The 14,525-nt window shown below is 32.7% G+C and overlaps 1 protein-coding gene across 1 annotated transcript in view; it reads right to left on the minus strand.

Annotated features, from left to right (window-relative positions):
- The window catches only part of LOC128640304 (snaclec mamushigin subunit alpha), a 136,342-nt gene that overhangs the window by 17,443 nt on the left and 104,374 nt on the right, over window positions 1–14,525 (minus strand). The gene's annotated exons all lie outside the window — the stretch shown is intronic.

The raw sequence follows: 14,525 nt of genomic DNA on the forward strand, positions 1-14,525 counted from the left end.
ACAGTAAATATTATATTATATCACTAATAAACACATGCAGTAAATATTATATTATATGACAGATAAACACACACAGTAAATATTATATTATATGACAGATAAACACATACAGTAAATATTATATTATATGACAGATTAACACATAGAGTAAATATTATATTATATGACAGATTAACACATAGAGTAAATATTATATTATATGACAGATAAACACACACAGTAAATATTATATTATATGACAGATAAACACACACAGTAAAAATTATATTATATGACAGATTAACACACACAGTAAATATTATATTATATGACAGATAAACACACACAGTAAATATTATATTATATGACAGATAAACACATACAGTAAATATTATATTATATGACAGATAAACACACACAGTAAATATTATATTATATGACAGATAAACACACACAGTAAATATTATATTATATGACAGATAAACACACACAGTAAATATTATATTATATGACAGATTAACACATAGAGTAAACATTATATTATATGACAGATAAACACACACAGTAAATATTATATTATATGACAGATAAACACACACACAGTAAATATTATATTATATGACAGATTAACACATAGAGTAAATATTATATTATATGACAGATAAACACACACAGTAAATATTATATTATATGACAGATTAACACATAGAGTAAATATTATATTATATGACAGATTAACACATAGAGTAAATATTATATTATATGACGGATAAACACATACAGTAAATATTATATTATATGACAGATTAACACATAGAGTAGATATTATATTATATGACAGATAAACACATACAGTAAATATTATGTTATATGACAGATAAACACACTCAGTAAATATTATGTTATATGACAGATTAACACATAGAGTAAATATTATATTATATGACAGACAAACACACACAGTAAATATTATATTATATGACAGATTAACACATACAGTAAATATTATATTATATGACAGATAAATACATACAGTAAATATTATATTATATGACAGATAAACACACACAGTAAATATTATGTTATATGACAGATAAACACATACAGTAAATATTATATTATATGACAGTTAAACACATACAGTACATATTATATTATATGACAAATAAACACATACAGTAAATATTATATTATATGAGAGATTAACACATACAGTGAATATTATATTATATGACAGATAAACACATACAGTAAATATTATATTATATGACAGATAAACACATACAGTAAATATTATATTATATGACAAATAAACACATACAGTAAATATTATATTATATGACAGATAAACACATACAGTAAATATATCATATGACAGATAAACACATACAGTAAATAAAGACTCAGTGCATATACATCTGAGTGGCCTTTTCAAAAGAGGATATAAAATGTTACAAAGGTTAAATGCATCAACAAACTCATTTATCCACCAAAACCTTTAAACTTTCATCCATTGTATTAACAAATAGCACAAATCAATCTACTGTATCTGGTGGTCAAAGTGCTTTAATAAAAGGGACATAAACCCCAAAAAATGTCTTTCATGACTCAGATAGAAAATAGAATTTTAAAAAACTTTCCTATTTACTTTTATTATCAAATTTTCTTCTTTTTCTTGTTGTCCTTTGTTGAAAAGCAGGAAGGTAATCTCAGGAGTGTGCACGTGTCTGCAGTACTATATGACAGCAGTTAGGTAACAATGTTATACATTAGCAAGAGCACTAGATGGCAGCACTATTTCCTGGCATGTGCACACTACCTATCTAGATATCTCTTCAACAAAGAATAACAAGAGAACAAAGCAAATTTGATAATTGAAGAACATTGGAAATGTTTTTTTTTAAATTGTGTTCTCAGTCTGAATCATGAAATAAAAATGTTTGGTTACATGTCCCTTTAATCTTGCATCAAAGTTCACAGACAAATGCTAATACAAGGCTATCCCCATAGAAAATAATGAATTTTTGACATCTGAAAGGGACACTGAACCCAATTTTATTCTTTCATGATTCAGACAGAGGAGCAATTTTAAGCAACTTTCTAATGTACTGCTATTATCAATTTATCTTTATTCTCTTTGTATCTTTAGTTGAAAAAGCAGGAATGAAAGCATAGGAGCCGACCCATCTTTGGTTCAGCACCTGGGTAGCACTTGCTGATTGGTGGCTTAATCTAGCTTACAGTCCTGCTTTTTAAATAAAGATACCAAGTTAAAGAAGAACAATTGATATTAGGAGTAAATTAGAAAGTTGCATAAAATTGCTGAATCATGAAAGGAAACATTTGGGTTCAGTCAGTGTCCCTTTAAACTACACTTTTACATAAATGACAATATCATTTAGTACAGAAAAAGCAAAGTACTTCCAAAAATAGAAATAAATGACACAAAACAGCGCTATATCTAGTTAGCACCATAGATAAACTTACAATACGTTAACATGCCAGAGACAAATACAATATGGTACCATGTCATATGGTCACTATGGTTTGCATCAAGATTGTCTTCTAATTTACTATGCACTCATTTTTGTTCAGAAATTCATCTAACAATTTAATTAATGGTTTATTAAATGGAAATACTGTATTAAGTTACCCATTTGTATGGACGTAATATTCATAGAGGTCAGGCAGGTAATAGTATAACTGTCTCAGTCCCCTTGTTTATAATATGTGTGTGTAATATATATATATATATAGACACACACACACACACAAATATATGTATATGCACACACAGACACACACAAATATATATGTGCACACACAGATACCCACATATACTATATATACAAACATAGACAGAAACACATATATATATGCACACATAGGCCTCTAGTTATCAAGCTCCGTACGTACCTGCCTTCGCCGGCCCCAATATGCTCGCCTAAGCTCGCCTCACATCGCCACCGCTGACCTGAATACGCTCGCCAAAGTTATCAAAAAAGCTGTCAAAAAGCCGCGCACCAAGTACGGGGCGATGAGCAGCGGACTGTGATAGTTATCACTCATCCAATCTCGCTGCTCTTCGGCTTTTCTACAGCTTTATTGATAAGCTGTCACTAAGCACTCACACTATACTATACTGTTCTACCCCATATACCAGCGCCCCCGGAGCTCCCAGCAACTAAATAAAGTTATTAACCCCTAAACCGCCGCTCCCGGACCCCGCCGCAACTATATTAAACATGTTAACCCCTAAACCGCCGCTCCCGGACCCCGCCGCAACTATAATAAATATGTTAACCCCTAAACCGCCGCTCCCGGACCCCGCCGCCACCTACATAATACCTATTAACCCCTATCCTGCCCCCCTATACCGCCACCACCTAATATACATTTATTAACCCCGATCCTGCGGATCCCGTACCCTGCCGCAACTAAATAAATCGTTTAACCCTTAAACCGCCGCTCCCGGACCCCGCCGCCACCTATATTAAACTTATTAACCCCTAATCTGCCCACCCTACACCGTCGCCACCTATAATAAATTTATTAACCCCTATCCTGCCCCCCCTATACCGCCGCCATCTATATTAAACTAATTAACCCCTAAACCTAAGTCTAACACTAACCCTAACACCCCCCTAACTTAAATATTAAATATTATTTTAATAAATCTAAATAAAAATGACTCTTATTAACTAAATTAATCCTATTTAAAACTAAATACTTACCTATAAAATAAACCCTAAGATAGCTAAAATATAACTAATAATTATATTGTAGCTATTTTAGGATTTATTTTTATTTTACAGGCAAATTTAAATTTATGTTAACTAGGTACAATAGCTATTAAATAGTTAATAACTTTTTAATAGCTACCTAGATAAAATAAAGACAAATTTACCTGTATAATAAAAACTAACCTAAGTTACAATTACACCTAACACTACACTATAATTAAATACATTATTCCTATTTAAAACTAAATACTTACCTGTAAAATAAACCCTAAGCTAGCTACAATGTAATTAATAATTACATTGTAGCTATCTTAGGATTTATATTTATTTTACAGGCAACTTTGTATTTATTTTAACTAGGTACAATAGTTATTAATTAGTTATTAACTATTTAATAACCACCTAGCTAAAATAAATACAAAATTACCTGTAAAATAAATCCTAACCTAAGTTACAATTAACCCTAACACTACACTATCATTAAATAAATTAAATTAATTAACTACAAGTAGCTACAATTAAATACAATAAAATAAACAAACTAAAGTACAAAAAAAACAAACACTAAATTACAGAAAATAAAAAAAAGATTACAAGAATTTTAAAGTAATTACACCTAATCTAAGCCCCCTAATAAAATAAAATAAAAAAAAATAATAAAAGTCCCTACCCTATACTACATTACAAAGTAACCAGCTCTTTTACCAGCCCTTAAAAGGGCTTTTTGCGGGGCATGCCCCAAAGTAATCAGCTCTTTTGCCTGTAAAAAAAAATACAACCCCCCCCAACACACCCCTACTCTAACCCACCCAAACCCCCCTTAAATAAACCTAACACTACCCCCCTGAAGATCTCCCTACCTTGAGTCGTTTTCACCCAGCCGCGCCGAAGTCATCATCCAAGGGGCGCTGAAGATGTCTTCCATCCGATAGAAGACTTCATCCATGGGGCATTGAAGAGGTCTTTCATCCAATAGAAGTCTTCATCCAGGCGGGGTCTTCAATCTTCATCCATCCGGAGCGGAGTGGAGCCATCTTCAAAGCAGCCGACGCGAATCCATCCTCTTCAACCGACGCCTACTCGCCGAATGAATATTCCTTTAAGTGACGTCATCCAAGATGGTGTCCCTCGAATTCCGATTGGCTGATAGGATTCTATCAGCCAATCGGAATTAAGGTAGGAAAAATCTGATTGGCTGATTCAATCAGCCAATCAGATTGAAGTTCAATCTGATTGGCTGATCCAATCAGCCAATCAGATTGAGCTTGCATTCTATTGGCTGATCGAAACAGCCAATAGAATGCGAGCTCAATCTGATTGGCTGATTAAATCCTAAAATTACATTGTAGCTAGCTTAGGGTTTATTTTACAGGTAAGTATTTAGTTTTAAATAGGAATAATTTATTTAATTATAGTGTAGTGTTAGGTGTAATTGTAACTTAGGTTAGTTTTTATTTTATAGGTAAATTTGTCTTTATTTTATCTAGGTAGCTATTAAATAGTTATTAACTATTTAATAGCTATTGTACCTAGTTAAAATAAATTTAAATTTGCCTGTAAAATAAAAATAAATCCTAAAATAGCTACAATATAATTATAAGTTATATTGTAGCTATCTTAGGGTTTATTTTATAGGTAAGTATTTAGTTTTAAATAGGATTAATTTAGTTAATAAGAGTAATTTTTATTTAGATTTATTAAAATAATATTTAAGTTAGGGGGGTGTTAGGGTTAGTGTTAGACTTTGGTTTAGGGGTTAATTAGTTTAATATAGATGGCGGCGGTATGGGGGGGCAGGATAGGGGTTAATAAATTTATTATAGGTGGCGACGGTGTAGGGGGGACAGATTATTGGTTAATAAGTTTAATATATGTGGCGGCAGGGTTCGGGAGCGGCGGTTTAGGGGTTAAACAATTTATTTAGTTGCGGCGGGTACGGGATCGGCAGGATAGGGGTTAATAAATTTATTATAGGTGGCGGCGGTATAGGGGGGCAGGATAGGGATTAATAGGTATTATGTAGGTGGCGGCGGGTTCCGGGAGCGGCGGTTTAGGGGTTAACATATTTATTATAGTTGCGGTGGGCTCCGGGTGCGGCGGTTTAGGGGTTAATACATTTATTAGAGTGGCGGTGGGCTCCGGGAGCGGCGGTTTAGGGGTTAACATGTTTAATATAGGTGGCGGCTGTGTAGGGGGGCAGATTAGGGGTGTTTAGACTCGGGGTACATGTTAGGGTGTTAGGTGCAGACATCTCCCATAGGAATCAATGGGATGTCGGGCAGCAGCGAACATGAACTTTCGCTATGGTCAGACTCCCATTGATTTCTATGGGATCCGCCGCCTCTAGGGCGGCGGATTGAAAACCAGGTACGCTGGGCCGGAAAAGTGCCGAGCATACCTGCTAGTCATTTGATAACTTCCAAAAGTAGTCAGATTGTGTCGAACTTGTGTTCGAAACATCTGGAGTGATGTAAGAATCGATCTGTGTCGGACTGAGTCCGGCGGATCGTAGCTTACGTCACAAAATTCTACTTTCGCAGGTCAGTTGGGCTTGATAACTTAGCCGAATCAGCCTCGCCACAAATACGCTGCGGTTTGTAAGGGATAAATATGTACATGTACAAATGTTAAACACATACCGGAATAGACATGTATTGCATATACTAGATATTTTACTATTTCACCTATATTAATTTTGTGGTCCAGCTAGTCCTATTATTTTTCTGTATAAATATTGACTTTATATTCATTACATTCCACATAGTACTATATTCCCCCTTTTTTGATACAGGAGATTTGTACGTTAATACTCTGGTTTCTTACTCATAAATAATGATTTAAGAGGTTGGGTGTGCATAGGGTTAATCAAAACCTGTATGAACTATATGGGCGTGAATTTGTTCTTAACCAATCATTTGTCATCACATTTGTTTTAAATATGGTGTTTGTAATTTGGTTCACATGCTATGATTACGGCCAATTGGGCCGAAACATGTTAGCAGTCCTATCCGCCACTAGTTTGGATGCTACCTGTTTTTACTCTATGTTCTAATAAAATATATAAGTTTTAATACAGCGGTTCCTATCCAGTTTTTTCCCCTGTATAGACAAACACACATATAATGTATATGCACTTATAGACACACACATATATATACAGTATATGCACACATACAAACACATACACACACATATACTGTATATGCACACATAAAAACACACATATATACTGTATATGCACACATAAAAACACACATATATATTGTATATGGACACATAGAGACACACACACACACACACACACACACAGGGGCATATTTATCAAGCTCTGTATGGAGCTTGATGCCCCTTGGAGCTGAAGGCTCGCCGGAAACAGAAGTTATGAAGCAGCGGTCTAAAGACCGCAACTAAATAAAATATATTAAACCCTATCCCACCTCTCCCGGAGCCCACCACAACTGTAATAAAATTATTAACTCCTAAACACCTGGCCTCCCACATCACTACCATTAACTAAACCTATTAACCCCTAAACTGCCAGCCCCCCACATTGCCATAAACTAAATTAACCTATTAACCCCTAAACCTAACAACCCCCTAACTTTACAATAAATATTAACTCATCCCTATCTTATAATAAATATACTTTTAGAATTAAATTAAACTATATTATATTATATTATTATTATTATTATTATTATATTTATAATATAAACTACTAATTAACCTACCCTAACTATTATACTATAATTACATTAAACTATATTAAACTACTAATTAACCTACCCTAACTATCATAATAAAATTACATTAAACTATATTAAACTATTAATTTATCTACCCTAACTATTATAATAAAATTATATTAAACTAACAATTAAATAAACTAGATTACATATTTAAAAACCTAACCCTACTTAAGTTATTAAATAAATATACTAAGAAAATTACTAAATTACAAAAAATAAAAAACACTAACGGCTAGATTACGAGTTGTGCGTTATGCTTAAAAAGCAGCGTTAAGAGGTCCTAACGCTGCTTTTTAACGCCCGTTGGTATGACGAGTCTTGCAGGTACAGGTGTACCGCTCACTTTTTTGGCCAGACTTGGAAATATCGCAAATCCACTTACGTAAATTGCGTATCCTCATTTTTCAATGGGACTTGCATAGTGCCGGTATTAAGAGTCTGCCAAAAAGTGAGCGGTAAACCCTCTCCTGTCAAGACTGGTACCGCATTTTAAAGTTAGTAGTTAAGAGTTTTACACTACAACGCCGTAGCATAAAACTCTTAACTAAAGTGCTAAAACGTACACTAACACCCATAAACTACCTATTAACCCCTAAACTGAGGCCCTACTGCATCGCAAACACTAAAAAAATGTTTTAACCCCTAATCTGCCAAACCGGACATCGCCGCCACTATAATAAATATGTTAACCCCTAAACCGCCGCCCTCCCGCCTTGCAAACATTAGTTAAATATTATTAACCCCTAATCTGCCATCCCTAACATCGCCGACACCTACCTACATTTATTAACCCCTAATCTGCCGCCTTAACGCCGCCACTATACTAAAGTTATTAACCCCTAAATCTAAGTCTAACCCTAAACCTAACCCCCCTAACTTAAATATAATTAAAAGAAATTGAAATAAAATTCCTATCATTAACTACATTATTCCTATTTAAAACTAAATACTTACCTATAAAATAAACCCTAAACTAGCTACAATATGACTAATAGTTACATTGTATCTAGCTTAGGGTTTATTTTTATTTTACAGGCAAGTTTGTATTTATTTTAACTAGGTAGAATAGTTATTAAATAGTTATTAACTATTTACTAGCTACCTAGTTAAAATAAATACAAATTGACCTGTAAAATAAAACCTAACCTAAGTTACAATTACACCTAACACTACACTATAATTAAATTAATTCCCTAAATTAAATACAATTAAATACAATTAAATTAAATTAGCTAAAGTAAAAAAAAAAACAACACTAAATTACAGAAAATAATAAACAAATTACAAGATTTTAAAACTAAGAACCTTTAGATTAAACTTCACTAAAAATGACAGGCAATCCAAAACCTGACTCAAAAAGATATTTAGAAAAAGAGGGAGTGAATATAGTGAAGCGCCAGCAAATAATACTATTTCAGGCTTGGAATCTAAATATATACAAGCAAGTGGTCTCAAACTTATGCCAACATATTAAAATAGCAAATAAATATATATATATATATATATATATATATATATATATATATATATATTTATATATATATATATATATATATTTATATATATATATATATACAGTATGATAGAACTGGGTCCAACGGACGGCCTCCGTTGTTGAATGTGATCCAAGAACAGCCGGCACACAGGGACTTTTTCAAAATTCCGATTTATTCAACAGAAGAGAAACCAGACATTTCGTCTCTGTCGTGAGCCTTTCTCAATGGTATACCCCAAACTATATGCGTGTTAATGTGTCAACCAACAGGTATATTTAAACAGATGGATAAATAAATTATACTTCAGACAGCCAATGCTCAAAACTATGCGATATTTTATTAGAAACTTTAAGACATATATAGAACTCCTAATTAAAATCAAATTAATTCATGCATGATTTTCAATATAAAACATATATAAAAACAACTAAAAAAAAAACTAAAATCTCCAGTACTTGAAATATATGCAGAAAAAAAGGGGGGATAATGTGTATACACTCAAACGGAAAAAAAAAGGATGTAAATGAGTCTCATTTAGTGCTTCTTAGTGCTGATGTTTTTCACAATATGCACAGTTCTTTTGTGTCCCAAAATGTTTGTTCTAGCGAACGTACCGTCCTGAGTGAACTTAGGCAATAACTTGATAGGTCTTACCACAAGTCGTTGGTTAGAATGAAAAGTCACTTCACTTTATCCGGTAAAGTAAACCAGGAATTGCTCCGTTAGTAAGTTGTTTTGCTTCCTCGATATGATGCGTCCTAACAGCCGTGCACTCCTCTCTGCACGCCCGCTAATTCGGAATGACGTCACCAAATGACTCACCAATTCGTAGTGGCAACGCGTTTCAGCTCCGTGGAGCCTTTCTCAAGCCTGATACGGATGTTGGTGTTTACAGTCTATTTAAAGCAACAGAAAAAAGGCAGTCCTTGTTTTTTTAAAAACATTTGTTCTGTGGTATTTTCAGTTGTTTATTTATGAGTGTCCTTATTATATTACATCTACTATAAGAATAAAAAGGTGAATTATATGATATCATTGTGTATAACTATTTGGAAGTATAACCTTTTAATCCACTAAGATTATCGATGGTTTTACATAAACATTAACACAAATACTGTACTATGTACCACAGAAAAACTCTGACATCATCTTAAAATATATTACTAAGTTAATAAATTATTGATTAGTATCATCCATCAAATTCTAAAAAATCATTAAATATTAATTTTCATCAACTTATTTAGTGTTTCATGAAAAGGGAGAAAAAAAATCCAAAAAACGAAAAAAATTTGGAAAAAAAAAATGAAAAAAATGAGTGGGAGTAAAATAAAATATTTTTTGTCACAAAAAATGTTTTTAAAAAAATTCATGAAAGGGGAGAAAAAACAATAATTATAATAAAAAATCAAAATGTTACTTAATATTTATAATAAAAATTTATATAATTGTAAAAACAATTAAAATAATGTTTCTCATTATAAATTAGATTGCTAGAAGAAATGACAATATCAAAGAGAGTATTTTTTATAAAATATTTTTAAAAAATTAACACTAAAATGTTTAAAAATATTCAGAGAACCTATTGGAGGTTATTTAAGGAAGCTACCTGAATCAAACTCAAGGTTAAGGCCATATGGGTTTAGGGTGTCCAAATTAAAAATCCATTTGCTTTCTAGTTGCAATAGGCGATTATATTTATCTCCACCTCTTGTTTGTTTTTTTAGTTTTGCTAGCCCAGTATAGTTAAAATGTTTTAGGTTGCCACCATTACATTCCTTAAAGTGTTTTGGCACTGGTAGGTCCTTATTTCTCTCTTGGTCCATATGTTCTATTGATAAAATGTGTTTGCGTATTCTTTCTCTTAGTGGTCTTTCAGACTCGCCAACATACTGCATCCCACATTTGCATTGAATAACATACATAATATCCTTATCTGTACATCTAATGCAGTCATTAATTTTGAACTCTTTTTTATTTACGTTTGAAATGACAGACTTACTCTTCCTTGAGTGTCTGCAGGCCTTGCATATAAGGCATGGAAAAAAGCCTTTTAAGTCATTACCCATTAGATCCTTATCCATTCTAGTTTGTTTCTTTTTTATAATTGGTGCCAGTCTATTTTTCAAATTATTGGCTTTTCTGTAAACAAATGTTGGCTTGTCTGCAATAAGAGGTCCCAAAAATTTGTCCTGTTTCAGAAGATGCCAATGTTTATTAAAAATCTTCTCTGTTAGTTTATGGTTACTACTGTAATTCGAAATGTATGGTATTTTTTTTTTTATCTTTTTCTGTTTGGATCTTTTGTTTATTTCTTAGGAGACTATCTCTGTTTGTGGCACCTATTTGTTGTATAGTAGATTCTATTGTTTGCTCTTTATATAAATTTCGATTTTAGAGTGGCTGCTTGACTTATATAATCCTCATTATTAGTGCAGTTCTTTCTCACCCTTAGCATTTGACCTTTTGGTATATTACTTTTTTCATAATGGAAGATGGTAGCTATCACAATGAATAAAATTGTTGCTGTCGACTGGTTTAAAGAAAGTTTTGGTCTTTATTTTATTATTTTCAATAAAAATCTCTAAGTCCAGAAAGGATAATTTATTCTGACTCATCTCTTTTGTGAATTTAATATTCAAGTCATTAGTGTTTAACTCTTCAAATAAATTACTAAATGTTTCTGAAGTACCTCTCCAGATTATAAGTACGTCAATATATCTCTTATATATATTCACTATATTCACTCCCTCTTTTGATAGAATTCTATCAGCCAATCGGAATTAAGGTAGAAAAAATCCTATTGGCTGATGCAATCAGCCAATAGGATTGAGCTGGCATTCTATTGGAACAGCCAATAGAATGCCAGCTCAATTCTACTGGCTGATTGGATTTTTTCTACCTTACTTCCGATTTGCTGATAGAATTCAGCCAATCGGAATTGAAGGGACGCCATCTTGGATGATGTCATTTAAAGGAACCTTCATTCAGTGTTAGCCTTCAGAAGAAAAGGATGCTCCGCGTCGGATGTCTTGAAGATGGACCCGCTCCGCGCCGGATGGATGAAGATATAAGATGCTATCTGGATGAAGACTTCTGCCCGTCTGTAGGACCACTTCGCCCGGCTTGGATGAAGACGTCTCCCGGCTTCGTTGAGGACTTCGGCCCGGTTGGATGAAGACTTCTCCCGGTAAGGTGATCTTCAAGGGGTTAGTGTTAGGTTTTTTTAAGGGGGTATTGGGTGGGTTTTAGAGTAGGGTTGGTTGTGTGGGTGTTGGGTTTTAATATTGGGGGGGATTTGTAATTTTTTTTACAGGTAAAATAGCTGATTACTTTGGGGCAATGCCCCGCAAAAGGCCCTTTTAAGGGCTATTTGTAATTTAGTGTAGAGTAGGGCTTTTTTATTTGGGGGGGGGGTTATTTTATTAGGGAATTAGATTAGGTGTAATTAGTGTAAAAATCTTGTAATTTTTTTATTATTTTCTGTAATTTAGTATTTTTGTTGTACTTTAGCTAATTTTATTTAATTGTATTAAATTGTATTTAATTTAGGGAATTAATTATGTCAGAGTATATGAATATTATGATGAATATTACATATGTATACATATATATATATATATATGTATATTTTATACACTGTATATGTTAGATGAGACCTCAGGATTAATTGAACATGAGTTTGTTGAACACAGCTTCTAATCCACTGTGGGTCCCAACCCCCTACCAGATGGGTTAGCTGGGTGAATACACGTTTATCAGGATTGAAAATCAGCATAGCTTTGAAGCACACCCTCCTGCTGTGTAAAATACACAGACATTTTCCAAAAGGAACTAACTCAGTGACCCTATTCATTTGACTATATATGCAGAGTTTTATAACTCCAAGACATTTGGTGATGAGAAAAAAAAATGTGCTCGGGAGCCCTCTGGAATTTGTCACCTAAAACTTTGTGGATTCAAAGTAAGACATGTGTTGCAGATATACGGCTGGGGGGAAGGTGACACAAATAGAATTAAATACATTTTGCAAAGGGAACAATGCCAGTTTTCCATGTATGTTTAAAATGATTCATGATATATATGTTGAAATTAAACACATTATATTAAATAGATAATTGTTACAGGGGATATTTATATAGGAAATAAATTCAGAATTAGTATAGATTAAATAACCATTTTAATAATCCCATATTTGAAGGGCATATATATAACATAAATTTTCTATTTTTCAGGTGGACCATGGGAAAAATTCCTGCATGCAAGGACTGTGGGAGACATAGAGCATACTATATCATGTGAAAACATATTAGATATATAAATGCCATAAATTTCAAAATAATTAGCAATATTAAATTGCCTTAATATAATACAATATAAATAATGTTAGACACATGTTTCATATCAAAATGACCAGAGAGGTAATGTGATCTTACCCGTCTGTGATTGGTATTGCAAACTTATTAATATGAAGAAAATTATGGTAGTTATTACACATTTTAAAGAAAGATGTTTAAATGTATAGCTGTATTTGTTTGTCATGCTGCATTTGTTTTGTGCTGTCTGTTTGTAATACTGCCACCCGATGGACAAGGTACGGTGTTGCGACACAGGTATTACAGCCAGGAGACAATTGGTTGTTGCAAGGATGCATCTCCTTAGCAACGCACACTCACAAGGTGAACCAATAGCAGGGACAAGGTTTCGAAGGGCCGCCCATATTTCACACCAATGATTACACAATAAAGTTGTATGCAGGAGAGGGTAGAGAAAAACTGGCTGCTGAGTTTGTAACTGACTGAAACTGTTTGCGTGGGACACAGTCAAACTATAAAACAAAGTGGGCCATACTTCTCCTTTTCCATTGCAATTACACTTATTTTATATGAGGTGGGACAAGTCTTGAAGCTGAATATCATTTTGGTAATGTATTGAGAGATTGCTATAACAATTAAATTTAAAAGCACTCAGTATTTTAACTGTGCTCATAATATGATATAAGGCTAAGTTTGTATCTTGCATACTAAATAATTCATCTGTGTAAAATATAGGATATATATATATATAGTTATCTTAGAATTTGTCTTAAATATAAGCAATTAAGAACTGTTCCAATCTAAATAAATAGATATTTAAATAACTGTTCATATTAAGAATATATGTACTTTTGTATCCAAGTAAGAATTGTATTAGAATCAAAATTTTAGCTAAATAACTGAGTATACAAATATTGACCTATTGTTTGATTTAAGCACTGTTTAGAATTGTGCCAGTCTGAATGTTTAGTGGTTTATATTTAGCCTCATTGTGTTAACTGAATGAAATCCAATTGTGAGTAGGGCTGATTTTTAAAGTAAATTGGCATGAGCTTTGCATAGCATATTTTAAATAGTTTTTGTTTTAACGCATATAATATTGATTCATATCCTAATTATTACAAAGATTTATGTATCAACATGTTCATAGTTATTTACTAATAATAAAGAATTCAGATATTTAGATTAATTTTATTGTCTAAGCAAATGTATGTTTGATTGCGGGTTTAGTTTAATGAAAGATTG

Source organism: Bombina bombina, chromosome 9 (genome assembly GCF_027579735.1).
Source record: "Bombina bombina isolate aBomBom1 chromosome 9, aBomBom1.pri, whole genome shotgun sequence".
Taxonomy (NCBI): Eukaryota; Metazoa; Chordata; class Amphibia; order Anura; family Bombinatoridae; genus Bombina; species Bombina bombina.